The 18,443-nt window shown below is 44.2% G+C and overlaps 1 protein-coding gene across 2 annotated transcripts in view; it reads right to left on the bottom strand.

The window, feature by feature from the left end:
- Nucleotides 1-13,466, bottom strand: part of CALD1 (caldesmon 1) — a 255,182-nt gene extending 241,716 nt beyond the window's left edge. For both annotated transcript variants that reach the window (XM_030215003.1, XM_030215005.1), the window contains exon 1: nt 13,345-13,466. The gene's annotated coding sequence lies outside the window, so the exon portion shown is untranslated. The remainder of the gene's footprint in view (nt 1-13,344) is intronic.
- Between the last annotated feature and the right edge of the window lie 4,977 nt (nt 13,467-18,443).

Raw genomic sequence — 18,443 nt, 5'->3', positions numbered from 1 at the left:
TTAAACTCTGGAATTCGTTGCCAGAGAACGTGGTGAAGGCGGTTAGCTTAGCAGAGTTTAAAGAGGGGTTAGACGGTTTCCTAAAGAACAAGTCCATAAACCACTACTAAATGGACTTGGGAAAGGTCCACAGTTCCAGGAATGGCATGTATGGAGTGTTTGTATGTTTGGGAAGCTCTCCAGGTGCCCTTGGCCTGGATTGGCCGCTGTCGTGGACAGGATGCTGGGCTCGATGGACCCTTGGTCTTTTCCCAGTGTGGCATTACTTATGTACTTATGAAACAGTTTCTGAGGTTACTCCTGAATTTATCTACTTTTTGCTCGTGGCTGTTCTTAGGGGGGAGGGGGGAGGAGAATTAGAATGACCTACATAGTACCATATTATGCAGATAAAGACCTGAATGGTCCATCCAGTCTGCCCAACAGTCACATTCATTCTCAATTCTAGATCAAATCAACAATGAACGTGATATTACATAGTTGATCATGGTCTTTCTTTGGTGTTTCTGGGACATAGACCATAGAAGTCCACCCATTTCTGTCCTTATGTTTCAACTGCTGAGGTTGCTGTCAAAGCCTATCCGAATCTGTCTTGTCATTTGAGAGACATAGACCGTAAAAATCTGTCCGGCACTGTTGTCACGTTCCAAATTACTAGAGTGTCTGTCGAAGCTCTCTACAGCCCATCCTAAACCGGATTGCTAAAGACTCAGACCATACAAGCCAGCCCAGCACCGGCCAAAGTTGATACAGCCAGAGTTGCCATGTAAGTATCACGTGACATGTTAAGCCCATTTTTAGTGCAGCCAGCAAAAGGGCATTTTTGTATTATTTGAATTTTTAGGGCATGTGCTACTGTTTGCTTGAATGCATGTCCATGACTGTAGGAAATGCTTAGTGGCTCCTTACTTAGGTAGCATTAATGGCTCCTGCGTTATGGACATGCTAACCAGTCAGTGTGGCAGTAATCTGCATGCGGTACATGCTTAGTGCATCCATGCCAATTCTCTGTCCCTGAAGGCAAAAGTAGAGACTAATAGACGATTCACCACTGGAGACGTGAGTCCAACAGTCTTTATTATATCAAAGATAACGACCCGACACAGGCCGTGTTTCGACGCTAAAAAGCGTCTGCATCAGGGGTCAATAAATACACCAAGTAGTGAATGCAAAACGAAGAGTCCTACTTGTATGTGTGTTGTCAGCTCACTGATCACATAGCACCAAACAGAATATGCTGGATACAAACTATCAGAGCTCTGTATCCAGCATATTCTGTTTGGTGCTATGTGATCAGTGACCTGACAACACACATACAAGTAGGACTCTTCGTTTTGCATTCACTACTTGGTGTATTTATTGACCCCTGATGCAGACGCTTTTTAGCGTTGAAACACGGCCTGTGTCGGGTCGTTATCTTTGATATAATAAAGACTGTTGGACTCACGTCTCCAGTGGTGAATCGTCTATTAGTCTCCACTTTTGCCTTCTGTGATTCGTCATCGTAGAGAACTTTTCCTGTTCTATACTTTGAATTCTCTGTCCCTGACATGCATCCACCCAAAAAGATTTGTAAATTTAATTACCTCACAGTTAGCAAAAATAATGTGGATACTTTAGCTTGTTAGCACCTAATGCAGCATAGTACATGGGCCCCAAGGCAAGAGAGGGTTAAGAAATTTACCCAAGGTCACAAGAAGCTGCAGCAGGATTTGATCCTTGGTTTCCCTGGTTCTCAGCCTGCGACGCTTTTATTTTCTGTTAGATGTTTTCAAGACGACAACCAAAAACACTTATAAAGAAGCCAAAAACATTCAGTAATAAGCAAAAAAAAAACCCCACAAAAATCTATATCAAAGAACTAAATTTCATCGTACGTCCCCAAACAGTCCCATGGGAGAACAGCCAAGATATATTAGGAAATAATTAGAAGCAATAATTCAAAAAGATCACCAGAAAAGGCCGACTAACGTACAACTTCCCATCAAAAAAAGCTGTGCATGCCGTTTTTTTAAAAACTGCATATGTTCCGATGGCTTTGCCCATTTTCAATCGCTTCTGATGTTCATTCTGTAATGTAGGCTTCTAGTCTTGTTTTGATTAAGCTAATTCAGTCTTGGTGAGTCTTCTATTGTCTACAATTAAAGCCTTACATTTAGCTCACAATGCGACTGCCTGTAATTTATTAGGTGTCTCTAGATATAAACACTTCACCCCCACCCTTCCAGTGTAGCGTTGATTGCCTACTTTATAAAGAATTACATTTAAAAATATCGATCCTGGCTTTTAAATCTATATACGCTTTGGCTGCCCCGTCAGCCTCATTAATGCTGATAGAGGCCAACTGAATTTTAGTTTTGGATGTGGCACCAAAACTGACTGGAAATCCAAATTCGGGTTTTGGTCCAAAATGCCTGTGAATTTTCAATGGAAACCAAAATCATAGCCCTTCCACTACCCCCCCCCCCCCCCCTCTAAGTTGGGGGTGCTCCAACTGCATTGCTGCCGGTGGGGGTTGGTGCTTCAACATTTGCTAGGGATAGGCAGATTCCCTGAAGTCCTGTAGAGTTTGCTTGTCCCACACTATTGAAAATGTGATAGTGAAACAGCACCTCCCACTGGTAGGCCTGTAGGTGGAGGACTCCTGATTAGCTTAGAGGGAACAGTGCCCCCTCCCTAGGGTTACCATATGGCTCCAGAAAAAGGAGGACGGATTAAGCCAGCTGGGTTTTACTTCCATTGCTTTGAAAGCAATGGAAGTAAAACCCGGCTGGCTCAATCCGTCCTCCTTTTTCTGGAGCCATATGGTAACCCTCCCCCTCCCCCAACGCAGCCACCAGCCCTTCCCACTGAGCCAGTTTCTTTTCAACAGAAAACCTGTCCCCTCTAGGCCACCCACCAGGTCTGCCCTCCCAGGGCCTACCTTCTAAAAGTCCTGGTGGTCTAGTAGCCTGTTTGGAACAAGAGCAGGGCTTTTAGAAGGTAGGTCTGGGGAAAGCTTATGAGTGAGGACAGGGTCACTGAGAGGGAGGGCAAGATTCCCTCAAGCCCTGCCTCCAGGGTCTGTCTCTCTCCTGCTGACAGGACCTGGGTGATTGCATCCCGACAGGAGCAGGAGAGAAAAAACTCCAGCACTGGGCCCCCCCCCCCCTTAGAGGCTGGGGATGAACAGACACAGGGCTTTGGGACTTCTGGTTTGGCTGGTGGGGGTACCCAAGCCCCACCAGCTGAAGCCTTCCTCCAGCGCTATTCTCTACCGCATTGCCTGCTTTGCAGCTGCTTTCGCGCAGGGCTGTGCAATGTGTTGGAGAAGCAGCTGCAGGGCAGGCATGTGGCTTGGGTGACGGGAGGAATGTGCCAGGCACATGCACACAAAGGTTTTGAGGTAAGTATGGCTCTTGCGCACATGCCCAGACAAAATTGGAAGTGTCCACTCACATCGGCACCTGTTCTTCTGCAATTCTTTTGGAATTCATTGCCAGAGAATGTAGTAAAAGCAGTTAGCTTAACAGGGTTTAAAAAAAAGCTTTGGCTAGCTTCCTAAAAGAAAAGTCCATAAGCCAATATTAAAACGGACATGAGGAAAATCCACAGCTTATTTCTAGGATAAGCAGCATAAAATGTATTGTACTGTTTGGGGATCTTGCCAGGTACTTGTATCCTGGATTGGCCACTGTTGGAAACAGGATGCATTTAAAACTTGGCGGGCTTACTGGCTTCAAAAACATCCATTTAAATACGTAGCAATACAATTTGCAGCCATCTGAACCATGCAAGTGAACACCCATACTCGCGCATTCATCACACAATAGCACGTGCAGACATCCGATCCATGGCTTACGCAAAGGCAAATTTACACAAAGGCAGAAAATCCGCGGCTTATAGTTTCGTGTGGCTTATAAGGGTGAAACTACGGTAATTCACTTTATGTTAATTTTTGATGTCTTTGCTAGCTGTTTATGTTTGTTGTAAGAAGCTAAGAACATTGTGGATTAAGCATCTATAAATGTCTTAAATAAATAAACAAAATAAATAATTCTTTTGCAGCAAGGATGAGGTGGGGTTTAACTGGTCTCTCTCCTCTAGAGGGAATTTTTTTTTAGCTTATAAAACACAACATACATGGAAGATTCAAAGAAAAAGTAAGTTTTAACCTTACACATAACCACACATTTCTTAGGAAATTTAACACACACACAAAAAAGAAATCATTCCCAAGGCCACAGCTCAAGTTCTGATTTGAAGATATTCCCTCCTGACCCAATTTGTGGTATAAAGACATCAGGAAAAACATTTGCAGTATAACCATAAGTGAGAACTGATATACATCTAAACTGGAAGGTGAAACTCAGGTCTCTCTCTCTGTGGTTGCTACAAATGATGCCAGTAACGTGGTACACGTGTAGGTTTCCTCGGTACAGGGTCTCTACAATTCCAGTCAAATCAGTCGTATCCACAACACATCTCCCGCCTGACTTCCACCACGTTACATATTCTTGGGAGGGAGTCAAGCTGGAGACATAGAATCACAAGAAAATATTGCTTTTCATCGGTTGAAATAACTTACAGAAGGGAAAATTAAGGAAACACAAATTATTCCCACATTTGACGTTCTCCAACCTTTCTCCAGCAGCTCTGGCCTGATGTCCTGGGCCTCCTCCCAGCCCACTGCACTAATCATTAGACCTTCTCCTCTCTTTCACTCTGAGGGGTTGGTTCTGATGGAGCAGACCAAAAAAACAAAGGCTGCACAACAGCCTGCAGGGCAGTTGAAATGTCACATCTTTTGCCGAAGGAGAAAAATAAAACCATGCAAGAAAAAGCCAAATGCATTGGGGAATTTTGCACAATGTCCCCCAGCGCTTTTTCATGTTTATTTTGATGGCACACAGAATGGTTCTTCTATAAACTGCATTTGCTTTTTAGAAGCTGCTTTGGTCAGAGGATGCAGTGAAAGGCTTAACCTCAATTATTTTGTTCTTCTACTTGGTCTATTAACTCATTTGTACACTATCAAGATAGGGCTTCATCAGTCCTGAAATCTGTCCTCTCCTAGCATGGCGGGCTCTAACTGTACAGTGACACTAGCCTGGTCCCATTCATTCCAGAAGCAAGCCTGCCCTTCCTCAGCATGGCCACTCATTGGCAGACTACCTGCTTCCATGGGGTAGGACCTTGTTACTTGCATGCTCACATTTCTGCTCACTCTCTATGAGAGAGAGCAGAAGATGAACTCCAGGAGGACATGAGAGGTTTGGGCTATCTTGCTTTATCTGCAGCCTAGCAATATATGAAAACTCTTCAGAAGAAGATCTGGCAAAAGAAATGCACCATGCTGAGGAAGCACAAAATTCTAGGAGGGATAAGTTAGGGTCAGACCAAAGGTCCATCAAGTCCAGTATCCTGTTTCCAACAGTGGCCAATCCAGGCCACAAGTACTTAGCAGAATCCCAACGAGCAGCAAGATTCCGAAATCCCAAAGAGCAACAAGATTCCGGAATCCCAAAGAGTAGCAGTGGCTTTCCCCAGGAATTTGTTCAAACCTTTTTTAAACCCAGCTACACTAGCTTCTATATATCACATCCTTTGGCAACGAGTTCCAGAGCTTAACTATGCAACTAGGGTTCTTCAGCTTGGAGAAGAGATGGCTGAAGGGGAGGTATGAAAGAGGTCTATAAAATAATGAGTGGAATGGAATGGGTGGACATCAATCGCTTGTTTACTCTTTCCAAAAATACTAGGACTAGGGGGCAAGCAATGAAGCTACTAAGTAGTAAATTTGAAAGAAATTGGAGAAAATATTTCTTCACTCAACATGTAATTAAACTCTGGAGTTCATTGCCAGAAAATGTGATAAAAGCAGTTAGCAGGGTTTAAAAAGGTGTGGATAATTTGCTAAAAGAAAAGTCCATAAGCCATTATTAAGAAGGTCTTGGGAAAATCCATTGCTTATTCCTAGGATAAGCAGCATAAAATCTGTTTTACTGTTCTGGGATCTTGACAGGTACTTGTGACCTGGATTGGCCACTGTTGATTCTGGGCTTGATGGAGCTTCGGTCTGTTCTTATTTCCTTCTATTTATTTCAAATGTACCATGTTGTAGCTTCATGGCATGTCTCCTTGTCTTTATATTTTTTGAATGAGTAAAATCTCAACTTGCTTTAACCTCTTCCACTCCACTCAGGATTTTATAGGCCTCCATAACCTGGTATAGACGCACTTAACGCTTAACGCTTTCCAAAAATACTAGGACTAGGGGGCATGCGATGAAACTACAGTGTAGTAAATTTAAAACAAATCGGAGAAAATTTTTCTTCACCCAACGTGTAATTAAACTCTGGAATTCGTTGCCGGAGAAAGTGGTGAAGGCGGTTAGCTTAGCAGAGTTTAAAAAGAGGTTGGACGGTTTCCTAAAGGACAAGTCCATAAACCGCTACTAAACGGACTTGGAAAACTCCAAAATTCCAGGAATAACATGTATAGAATGTTTGTACGTTTGGGAAGCTTGCCAGGTGCCCTTGGCCTGGATTGGCCGCTGTCGTGGACAGGATGCTGGGCTCGATGGACCCTTGGTCTTTTCCCAGTGTGGCATTACTTATGTACTTATGTCCTCTACTTGGCTCACTTTTATTACATAGAGCAGTGATTTAACCTATTGTGATGTCATAGTGGCTCATTCCACCAATGAGCCAACCTCATTCGTGATGTCACAATGGCTTGATTGTATAGAATGTTTGTACGTTTGGGAAGCTCGCCAGGTGCCCTTGGCCTGGATTGGCCGCTGTCGTGGACAGGATGCTGGGCTCGATGGACCCTTGGTCTTTTCCCAGTGTGGCATTACTTATGTACTTATGTCCTCTACGTGGCTCACTTTTATTACATAGAGCAGTGATTTAACCTATTGTGATGTCATAGTGGCTCATTCCACCAATAAGAGCCAACCTCATTAGTGATGTCACAATGGCTTGATTGTATAGAATGTTTGTACGTTTGGGAAGCTCGCCAGGTGCCCTTGGCCTGGATTGGCCGCTGTCGTGGACAGGATGCTGGGCTCGATGGACCCTTGGTCTTTTCCCAGTGTGGCATTACTTATGTACTTATGTCCTCTACTTGGCTCACTTTTATTACATAGAGCAGTGATTTAACCTATTGTGATGTCATAGTGGCTCATTCCACCAATAAGAGCCAACCTCATTAGTGATGTCACAATGGCTTGATTGTATAGAATGTTTGTACGTTTGGGAAGCTCACCAGGTGCCCTTGGCCTGGATTGGCCGCTGTCGTGGACAGGATGCTGGGCTCGATGGACCCTTGGTCTTTTCCCAGTATGGCATTACTTATGTACTTAACGTTTAATTCTGAAACTTGTCAGCCACAGAGCTGGTGTAAAGTTTAGCCCCTAAGTATGTCAGAAAACTATGGAACTTACAGGATTCTGCAAGTTATGTGTGGAAATCTGCATCCCGCCCACGTTCCACCCATGCTTATACCCTTGGCAGATTCGTGGTATTTACACACTAGCACTTATTTATTTGTTCATTTATGTCTTGTGATTTATTAACCACTTTTATGAAGAGATTCATCCACAGTGGTGTACAGCAGAAATAAGCAGACTTTTGACAAAAAAACACCTAAACCCTAATTGCTATAAAACAATATAAAAAACCAGGGTTTATTTGTTGAATAGGAGTCAACTTTTTAAAATTATTGGGGGGGCTAAACCCAGTGGAGATAACCCTATTGGGGGTGCTCAAGCACCCACAGCACCCACAGAGTCAGCTCCTATGCATGGTGGGGTGCAGATTTGGGTGGCTATTACATGACAGATCTCCATAGCCCTAGCAATGCTGCTCCTCCTCAGTCAGAAGCAGGGGTGGGATTTGGCACCATAGGCCTTTATAGGGGTTTTGCCTCTATCTTTAATTGCCCCTACCCCCCCCCCCCAACTAATGTACTTAGTCTGGTCACTGCAGTGATGATCTTTTCCTCTGTATCAGTATAAGATACAACAGAACCACAAAATGACCCAATATTTCTGTAGAGTGCCTTGCATCCAAAAATCTACTCTTTGGAAAAACTTCCATTTGAACATTAGCTTCATATGTTCCATTACCCAGAAAATCTATCCTAAATCCAAACATTTTTTAATGAAAAAAACTCCCAGTATCCAGAGCTTCCATTATCCACAAAAACACTTTCTACAGAATCAACTTGGCCCCAACCATTTCATAGAAAAGGAATATTCTTCCCAAAGGTTTCTTTTTAAGTCTAACACCAATTACCCAAATGGTAGGTAAGGTTTTGTCACAGGTACACATCATCATAGTTCATATTGCAAGTGAAGCAATTACAGAGTCTATGTATCACACTGGCATAGATTCACTTGATAGTCAACCTCTGCACATTAAAATAACTCTTTAGCCGCAGTTAGACAACAATGCACCAGAAGTAATTACAAAACTATGTCCTGTTGCTCTGAAACAATAGGAAACGCTTTGTTGTTCATTTAAATGTACTGTAGCTGATTGTCTTCTTAGAGTCTCTCTGGTTTTAATGTTTTCTTTGTCTTTTGTACTAAACCTCTTGTCTAGCTTGATTTTCCTCAGCAGGCCCAGCTGGCCTGAAAATGGTATGATCACGATTAGGATGTGCTTGTACAGTAGACGACCCACCCTTCACATTCACAACAGCAAAAAGGAAGGATATATACGTAAATAAAGAGGGAGAAAGGATGAAGGTCCCAGGTATAACTACCTCACTCCAATCAATTCCAGCAGGTTGGTGGCGGTGGATCCCGGAGGCATAAGTAGTTTAGTATTTGGGCAAAAGCCTCACTGGTTTTGGTGGTTATTTACATCTATAAGAAGCTTATTCGTATCATTATGCAGGTGAACTCTTGAGTGTTGGATTAAATATGGGACACTTTGGGGTGACAGCAGAAAGTGACTTGGAGAAGGAATGATAATCTAGAAGCGATAATGGTTTCATAATTGGCAGCTGGCATTTATTCGTATATATGTATTTGAAGAAAATGGAATAGACTGGAAGGGCCAATGGTTTATCTGTCGTCATCCACTACGTAACTTTTTATTTATTTATTTATTTGTAGCATTTGTATCCCACATTTTCCCACCAATTTGCAGGCTCAATGTGGCTTACATTTGACGGAGTGGCGGTTGCCATTTCCGGGTAACAGATTTACAAATGGTATTGCGTTCAGGTGCATATATACATGGTAACATACATGGAACATAACGTATATGGAACAGGTTATGGTATAGATATATACCATTGCATACATACATGGTAAAGAGAAGAGTTCAATATGGTATTGCATGAAGGTTTCGGAGTAATAAATTGGATTGTAACATACATTTTGGTCATCTACTGATAGTCAGTCATGTGATAAGAGTTCGGTTTGTATAGATCATTAATAATATTATTATTAGTATTTAAGATGAGTGTTTATGGTATGCCTTCTTGAAAAGGTCTGTTTCAGTAGCCTTCGGAAGATGGTTAGGTCTTGCGTTGTTTTACGGCCTTCGGTAGTGCGTTCCATAGCTGCGTGCAGATGTATGAGAAACTGGTCGCGTAGTGGATTTATATTTTAGCCCTTTACAGTTAGGATAGTGGAGATTGAGGAATGTGCGTGATGATCTGTTTTGCGTTCCTAGTAGGCAGGTCTATAAGGTCTGACATGTAGGTCGGGGCTTCCCCGTAGATGAGTTTGTGGACCAGGGTGCAAACTTTGAACGCAATTCTGTTAGAACAAAATGCTTCAACTTTCAATGGTAAAATTTTCCCTTCGGACACTAAGTCGGGAAAGTTCGGGCACAGAGTTGCACCTTATATATGTGTGATCACTTTTTTGGTGAAAAACTTAACACGTGCACCGTGCTTTTTCAGAGAAAAATTGCCCGTCTCAAACACACCCCTCCCATGCCTGTGACATCGGGGATGCCCTGATACATGGATAATTTACAGGTACATCAGTTCCATTTGCCTCTGTTTCTGTACCCAAAGCCCTGTTGCTCTGAATTGGCTAAGGTTCAATTCCACGCTCTGGCCTTTCGCCAAAATGAAACCAATGTTCAGAACAGGGAACGGAAGACCTGGACATGCTTTATTTTTGATGGGGTTTTTTGGAGGTGGGGGGAGGAGGAGGGGACATCTAGAACTCTTTGAAAGTTCTAGAGGTTTTGTGGAATATTTCAGATTAAACACGAGCTTTAAGGATGCTTTTCTAAAATAGGTAACAGGGCTCTTTCACTAAAGCTTATCCATATGCTAAATGCTAAGAAACCAATTTTATACCTTATGGGCTTCTTAGCTTTTAGCACACAATAAACTGAGATAAAAGGGACCCCTACGTGTTTGAAAAAGCTGCAGATATAGTTGTATTGAACAAAATGACTGCATCTTTGGGCTTTTACTAGACATCTACTACACAGCCCTGTGTCCCAATGTCCAAGTGTGACCTTGAATGTTGAGGGAACATTTTGAAATAGTCAGAGGCTTCAGAAGGCAGCCTACTACTACTTAACATTTCTAGAGCGCTACTCGGGTTACGCAGCGCTGTACAAATTAATAACTAAGGATGGTCCCTGCTCAGAAGAGCTTACAATCTAAAGGACGAAATGTCAAGTTGGGGTAGTCTCGATTTCCTGAGTAGAGGTGTTGTGATTAGGTGCCGAAAGCGACATTGAAGAGGTGGGCTTTGAGCAATGATTTGAAGATGGGTAGGAGGGGGCCTGGCGTATGGGCTCAGGGAGTTTGTTCCAAGCATGGGGTGAGGCGAGGCAGAAAGGGCGGAGCCTGGAGTTGGTGGTGGTGGAGAAGGGTACTGAGAGGAGGGATTTGACCTGTGAGCTGAGGTTGCGGGTAGGGACGTAAGGGGAGATGAGGTAGAGAGGTAAGGAGGGGCTGTAGATCGAGTGCATTTGTAGGTTAGTAGGAGAAGCTTGAAGTTGAACTGTATTCGGTACCTGATCGGAAGCCAGTGAAGTGACTTGAGGAGAAGAGAGCCTGAGCAGTTGGAAGCTTCTCTTCTGTGTGTTGAACATGTTTTTGCGTGTGCTAATGTCAGCTACACGGTTGAACACCACCCAAATGAAACCCAAACACCCAAACCTTTGGGTCATTTTCTCAAAACGGAAACCTGCAAAGTTTTAAGTGGGTTCCAGGTTGGCAGGGTGAGTTCTTCCTTCCTGAGTTCAGGACAAGCCCTTGGAGAAAGTTTTTCATGTGTTGAAAGGGAAAGCAGGAAATGGTAAATAGATAGGCAATAAGAGAGATTGCCTAAGTGCATCCCCACATTTCAGAAATCGTGTCTGTAAACAGGTTTTATGCACACCAGGACAGGAATGAACATCATTCATAAACCAGAGTCTGCTGGGTATGTCAGGATTGGAAGTGGAAACACTGAGCAGAGTTTGAGCAGAAAATGTATGTTGATACCTCTAAAGCAAGGCTGTGTCGGATGTTACCAAAAGCATCTCTCTCCAAACCCGTCTCTCATTCTACGCCAGTGAGGACTGGTCGGGTCTCAGCTGGTTTTGGGAATTCCATTTCCAAGTGATCTGGGATATGTGCAATGTTTCTTTCAATAATAAAGGACAAACCCCAGATGCCTTGAAGAAATGTAGATTTAAAAAATGCACAAAGCCCAACATTTTCTTGCAGTGAGCTGGCAGCAACCCTCAAGAAATGTGAGGACTCTCTATTTACCTCCTCCCCTTCTCGTACAGTTAGGTTTGTGTACGTACTGCCGGGAGGACAGACAGATGTGGATTAATTTTTGCTGGGCCAAATGGTACTTGCAGCTCAGTGGCTCAGCTCTGAGGTGTAATCACGTGTGCTTATGGGCATGTGGAATGATTCTTCCCCTTCCATGAACTGCAGGGGAGGTGGGAGATCATTAGGGTCTGAGAATACTGTCTCCTGATAATGAGAAAAATTAAAGTACCTAACATACAAATGTATATAACAACCATCAGCCATTTCTGCTGATAATGACATGGGGGGTGGGGGGGGGGGGGGACAGATTCATGATTACCTGCATAAGAAAATCATTTGTGAAGTTCCCTTCAGTGCTTCCCAGTCTAGGGTTGGAGGTTATCAGATCGGTCTATCTTTCTGCCAACCAGTAGCTCACCCTCATCCCTTCTCCTGGGCACAACGTCCTAGCCTGCCTGCATAATCACTGCCTCAGCATGTTGTGCACAGTTTACTTTGCAGCTAAAAGTTTGGTTTTCCTCTTCCTGAAATATCCATCTGGCAGCCACAGAGAATGTTGATAGGACGAAGCTCTTCTCCTTTCCCACCCAGGCATTTCACATTCTAAATAGGCAAATCAGCAAGAACATTTAAAAAAAACAAAAAACCCACCCCAACACCACAGCCAGACAATAAAGAGCCAGCCTGGGAGATTTATGAAGGGCTACAAAGCAGCCACAGTACACACCTCCTTTCACATTCTCTCCGGTAACTCTGAAATGCATTGTGTTTCATTTCCAACCAGTGCATTTTTTTCTAGCAAAAAAAGGTGCTGGTACTCAAATGCCAGGCCACCCTTCAGGGTGGGGTGATCACTGAGGGACCCACCTCACAATAGCCAGAACCCCTGCAACCAGTGACAGAATCTATGACAAGGCAGAACTGGGGTGTACAGCCTGAGCTCTTTCATTAAAACTTGGGGTACCATGGGTCATTTTTAGCAGAGAATGGAAAAGGTGCCGGAACTCAGTACCCCCAAGTACCCCCTCATAAAAAAGCCCTGTTCTAACGCATTTTGAAAGCCATTTCTAAGGCATTCGAGGTAGGGATGGAATGGGATTGCAACTCACATTCATCAGCCCCTTATGGTGAACGTGGTCCTGAGAAAGGGTCCATCCTCCCTCCAGCAGGACTTGTTCAGAGACCACCAGCTCAATGATCAGTTCCTTTAAAACCACATTTTTTCTGTTTTAGGCATGAAGCTCCAATCCTCTGCTCTCCCCATAATCCTTTCGCTTCATCTCTCCTGCTGTAGGTAACCCCTGATACACTCTTCCAGGAAAAACAGCATAGGGTCTGTTCTCAGACTTCCCTCTCGGCTACTGTTACAGAATTTAAGCAGGCCAGCATGATATACAGGATCAACATTCAACAAGCCTTCTTCTTTGCAAAGAGGGGTTTCCACCTCCAAAGTACTCTGTGCATACCTACACACTGCAGACTTTAACTTCTCTCTGCAACTCCCCCCCCCCCCCCCTCCCTAAGAGGTGCTTTTTTAACTCACCTCCTTCAGAATGCAAAAGCACTGAACAAAGCCTTAGAAGCTTGAAAGATATTGGAATTCCTTACCTCAGAAGCTGAAAAGCTTTCAACCGGTAGGGAGGAAATGTCTAGTGTAACTGGCTGCCCAGACAGCAGAGCAGAGCAAGAGAGGCAGGCAAGGCTGCCTTAGTCACTAAAACTATAGGCGAGCCCTAATCCCTCCCAAAAGTCAATGCTAAGTGAAGACATAGCCCTTCTGTTTACAAGTGGCAGCCAGTGAGAGGCATCAGGCCTCCCATTACTGGGCCAGGCAACCAATGAGTGGGCTGTGGCCAAGGTGGGTTCAGTCTGCCTCCAGAGATGCCTGTCATTCCCGGGCCCGCTCAGGAAGCCACTCATCAGAGAAGCAAGCCCTAAAAAGCTCCGAAAATTCATGCAGGCTGCCAAAACTGGCTTGCTACATGTCCTTTTATGGTTATCCTTTGCAGGCCTCTGAAAGTAAATGCACAGTCAGGGACAATCAGAAGAAATGTTCATCTCTGAGCAGAGGCGAACAGAGATTTCTATATAGACATATATGTGCCCGTGTGCCTGTATGTGGACTTAGGTATACTATAGAAATTATAACAAGGACTTATGGACTTTAGTGATGAATGAAATAAAACAATTATTTTCTTCATATGACGCCTCAATATTGTCTCTCAGCCTCTTTTCTTTCTCCCTCCCCCCCCCTTTCGCTTTGTAAATTAAATCCATATGTATACCAAATTATAGGGGAGGGGAGAAGGAAAACCATTCTCCAGCTTTTTATTTGCTGGCAGGCAGAAAGATTTGCAGAGTGAAAGAGAGAGATGGGCAGATTAGGAGATACAGTTTTACCCTGCGAGCCAAGCTCCAAAATCATCCAATGACAGTCGACTTTCTCACAAAATGGAAACGCGCCACAAAGCTAACAGATTGCTGACACTGATCCCAGAAGCCTGAGAGGTTCCGACAGTCCTTTCAATACTCAGATTTCCAGGGAGTAGGAGGAATTTTCGTTGCCTTCTGTAGGTCCAGCAGAGCTGTCAGTACCTGGACCTATGCTGTGGAGGATGAAGGTCTGGAAAGGCCCCAGACCACTCTGGATCTGCTGCTTGCCAGAGATGAAGCCGAGGGCTTGTCTTAGCTAAGCTGGGAATTGGTCTTCACCAGTAAAAGATGAATATTGAAAACTGGTCATTTGACTCCATGGCAAACCTACTTTGAGAGCTAGGGCTGCTGCCAAAGAAATATAGAAAGCGATGGTAGATAAAGACCACATGGCCTGTCCAGCCTGCCCATCTGCACCAGTTACTAAGCTAACAACCCCTTTTCTTCCAGTCAGTGGGAATTGCTTTAAGGGGTATCTTGCCAGATATTTGTGACCCGGATTGGCCACTGTTGGAAACAGGATACTGGGTTGATGGACATTCGATCTGTCCCAGTATGGCAACGCATTACAAATGATGTAAATCCAGCAGCAGGGGGTGCTCTCTCTATGCTTCAAAATGTGTGAACAGCATTCCAGATCCAAAAGTGCCCCTGAGCCAGGGTTAACTCCTGGCAACCACTCAAGGAAGGACCCTCCCCCTCTCCCCTTTATGGTTTTCTTGGCCTGATACAGGAGTGGTTTCCTATTGCCTTCTCCTGAGGCGTGGAGAGTTAAGAACTTGACCAAGGCCACAAGGAACCACTGTGGGATTTGAACCTGGGCCCCTGGGCTCCCAGCCCACTGCTCTAATCATTAGCAATGAAAGTAGGACATAATAAACCTATGTTGTTACACTTTCTGCACTTCTTCAGTCTCTCTATCCAACAATAGAACAGTAAAGCAGAAGGCCTAAAGCCAAGTACTTCAGACACTAGGACAGTGATGGCGAACCTTTCAGAGACCGAGTGCCCAAACAGCAACCCAAAATCTAATTATTTATCGCAAAGTGCCGGTACTCATTATGGGCGAGGTCACCACCTATGACTCCACCCCTATGATAGCCACACCCCTTACACCAGCCATGGCGCATATAAACAGACTCAAGTACATAAAGCACACTTTCAATGCAAAGTTTGTTTCAACAACTTGTATAATCCTCTTTTATATTTCAGTTGACCTCAGCGATGTTCATTGCCAACCATAATTATTTAACATGGCCTATGAGGGCAGGACCAGAGCTTGAGAGACAGAAGGGAAGGCGCGCTGAGTGAAGAACACGCTTTTCGTTGCTGCTGCCACTGCCAACGCCGCCTTAACCCGGTAACGCTTTTTAAATTCAGAGGGAGGACGGGCGGGCGGCCTGATGCTTGTTTGGTTGGAAGAGGGAGGGAGCGAGGGCGGGCGGCCCTGGTGCTTGGTGGGAGGGAGGGAGGCCGGCTTGGTACTCGGAGGGAGGGAAGGAGAGTGGGCGGACCAGCGACGGCGAGCGTGCCAAGAGAGAGGGCTCTGCGTGCCCTCTCTGCACGCGTGCCATAGGTTCGCCATCACTGCACTAGGATTAAGTGCAAGAAAGCAATTTTCAGCCACCCTTTCAAGGTTGATTTATTTATTTATAAAGTATATCCCACATTATCTATGCAATCTAAGTGGGTTTCAGTAAAACAGGCATAAAATAATCAACACACTAAAACCCAAATCATTCTACTGCCAACAGAAAATATAAAGAGAGAACAAACCTCCAGACCAATTATCTGCCTGTATCACTTTAGAACTCCATTAACGGAATGCATTTGAAATAAATATGTTTTCAACTGTTTCCTAATCGAAGGAGAGATGTTATCTGCTGTAGCTCCAAAGGAAGAGCGTTCCATACTGTTGGACCAGCTATAAAAAAAAATATCATGGAACGATCAAAGATGGAATGTTTTTCTTGAATGTCTTTCTAGAGTTTTCTGTCTCTGTTCTCATATTTAGGCCCTCGAAGACTAATAAAAGAGAATTTGCACTTAATCTGAGTCTTTCATCGAAGCAAAATCCCAACACTTGGTTATTGTGATGGCTCAGCTGCAAGTGCAGTGTGCCGCCATGGGATTTATTCCTAGGTCATCCCTCTGCCCCAGGTGGCTGTAGGCAGGGACAGGGGCAGCGGAATGCCTTTTTGTTTGGGGGAGCCCAAGCTCTACCCTAACCCCACCCCAACTCCATCCCTAACTGTGCCCCTCGGTTCCTCCGTCCCACATCTCCTGTTTCTCACGAGAATAGGAAGTAGTAGCTCTCTAATTTAACAGGGTTTACAGTGTGCAGTGCCTTCAGGCAGAGCCAGCTGAGGATAGCAAAAGTGGCAGCAACAGAAATACAAGCAGATGAAGCAGCTGGAAAGAAAATTGTGGTGGGACCAAGGCCTCTGTGGCCCCATCCTCTTATTCTGATGCCTACGGCTAGGGATGCTGCAGAGAGCATTCACAGCCTTTGAGATGAGGAAACGCCAGAATCGTTCAATCGTGACCCCCTAGTGGGCAGACTCACTTCCCATAGTCGACATCTAGACATCAAAGAACCTGACAGATAGGTCTCGTATAAATATTGAACAAATGCCCAACAAGGTCGAGCCCTAGGGAACACTTGAAGATAACTCTATACACTCAGAATACCTGCTACCTTGTTGCACACAAAACTACCTCTGTGACAAAACTGATTTAAACATTGAAGAACTTTTCCTCTAATTCACAATGCTTCTAGGCGATTCAGAGTATCTTATGGTGTACTGTATCAAACGATGCAGAAATGTCAGTGTCCACCAGAGATACTCAGTGTCTCTATCAAAAACCAGCTTTCCTATTTCTATGTTTTATTAAGGGTTTGTCATACAGATAATACAAAAGTAAACACAAAATCAACAAACCCCCCCCCCCCCCCCGGAAAAAAAAAAGATCAGCGTAACACAATCAGAGTTCCATGGCAATACCTGGAGTCAAATAGCAGGGATACACAAGGTCAAGGAGTGCTATGCGAGTCCTGACAAAAGACGTCCAAATGAGCCAGGTCTTCAAAACAGACTTAATGTTTCGACGCCTAAAGGGCCAAAATTGTTTCATATTTCTGATCACGCATACATAACTCCACATTCATTATAATTCAGGTACACACTATTATTCCAATTGGAGACAATTAAATGCAAGGCAACAGCTAGCAGTATGTTGTACAATTTCTTATCGGACTCCAAAGAGAGATAGTAGGACAAGAAGCTCGTAAGATCACAACCTCATAAGAGAGCGCAGTGGACTCAGGCAAGTGAAAGATAAGACACATTTTTGTCCAAATAAGCTGCCAGTAAGCTCTGACGTTTTTACAGAAGAAAACCATATGTGCCAATAAACCATCTCTTTCCTGCAGACCAGCAGTTGAAGTTGACACTCTTAGTGATTCTGGCCACTCGAGGCAGGAGTCCAATAGGCTTTGTGGAAGATGAAAATATGAGGATTGGGATATTGCTGCTGACTTAGTGGGATGCATGGAGTTAACCCAGAAAGTGTACCAATCAAATTCAGATGCATCCAAACAGAGTCCAAGGCAGACATAAGGAGGGTTTCAGTGGAATGTTTTGGCCTAAAGCCAAATTGACAGTTATCTAACACGTTGAATATAGGGGGGAGGTATGATACAGATGTTTAAATACTTAAAAGGTACTAATATGCAAACTAATCTCTTTCAGAGATGGGGATGCGGGTAGAACTAGAGGCCATGAGTTGAGGTTGCAAGGTGGGAGACAGGAGCAATGTCAGGAAATACTTTTCACAGAAAGGATGGTGGATGCCTAGCATGCACCTCCCGTAGAAGGTTGTGAAGACAAAAACAGTGAACAGAATTCAAGAATGCTTAGGATAAACACTATACAGAAACAAGGATGGAATCCAATTAAAGCAAAACTAAAATGATGTCATAACCGGAGCGAGTGTTGACGGCAGCTTCAGAGGTTGGGAAGCAAGATCAATTCCGGGCAGACTTCTTTGATCTGGGTCCCACAAATGGCAAACCAAGGATCATGATCCAGGCTGCAGTGGGTTTCAATGGCAATTCCACTAGTTGGGAAGTAGGGCTGGTGCTGGGCAGACCTCTACAGTCCCGTGGCCCAAACAATAAGATCATAAGAATAGCCTACTTGGTCAGACCAATGGCCCATCTAGCCCAGTATCCTCTTTCCAACAGTGGCCAATCCAAGTCACAAGTACCCGGC

The sequence above is a fragment of the Microcaecilia unicolor genome, chromosome 9 (genome assembly GCF_901765095.1).
Source record: "Microcaecilia unicolor chromosome 9, aMicUni1.1, whole genome shotgun sequence".
In the NCBI taxonomy this organism is placed as follows: Eukaryota; Metazoa; Chordata; class Amphibia; order Gymnophiona; family Siphonopidae; genus Microcaecilia; species Microcaecilia unicolor.
This window is presented reverse-complemented; position numbering and strand designations above follow the sequence as displayed.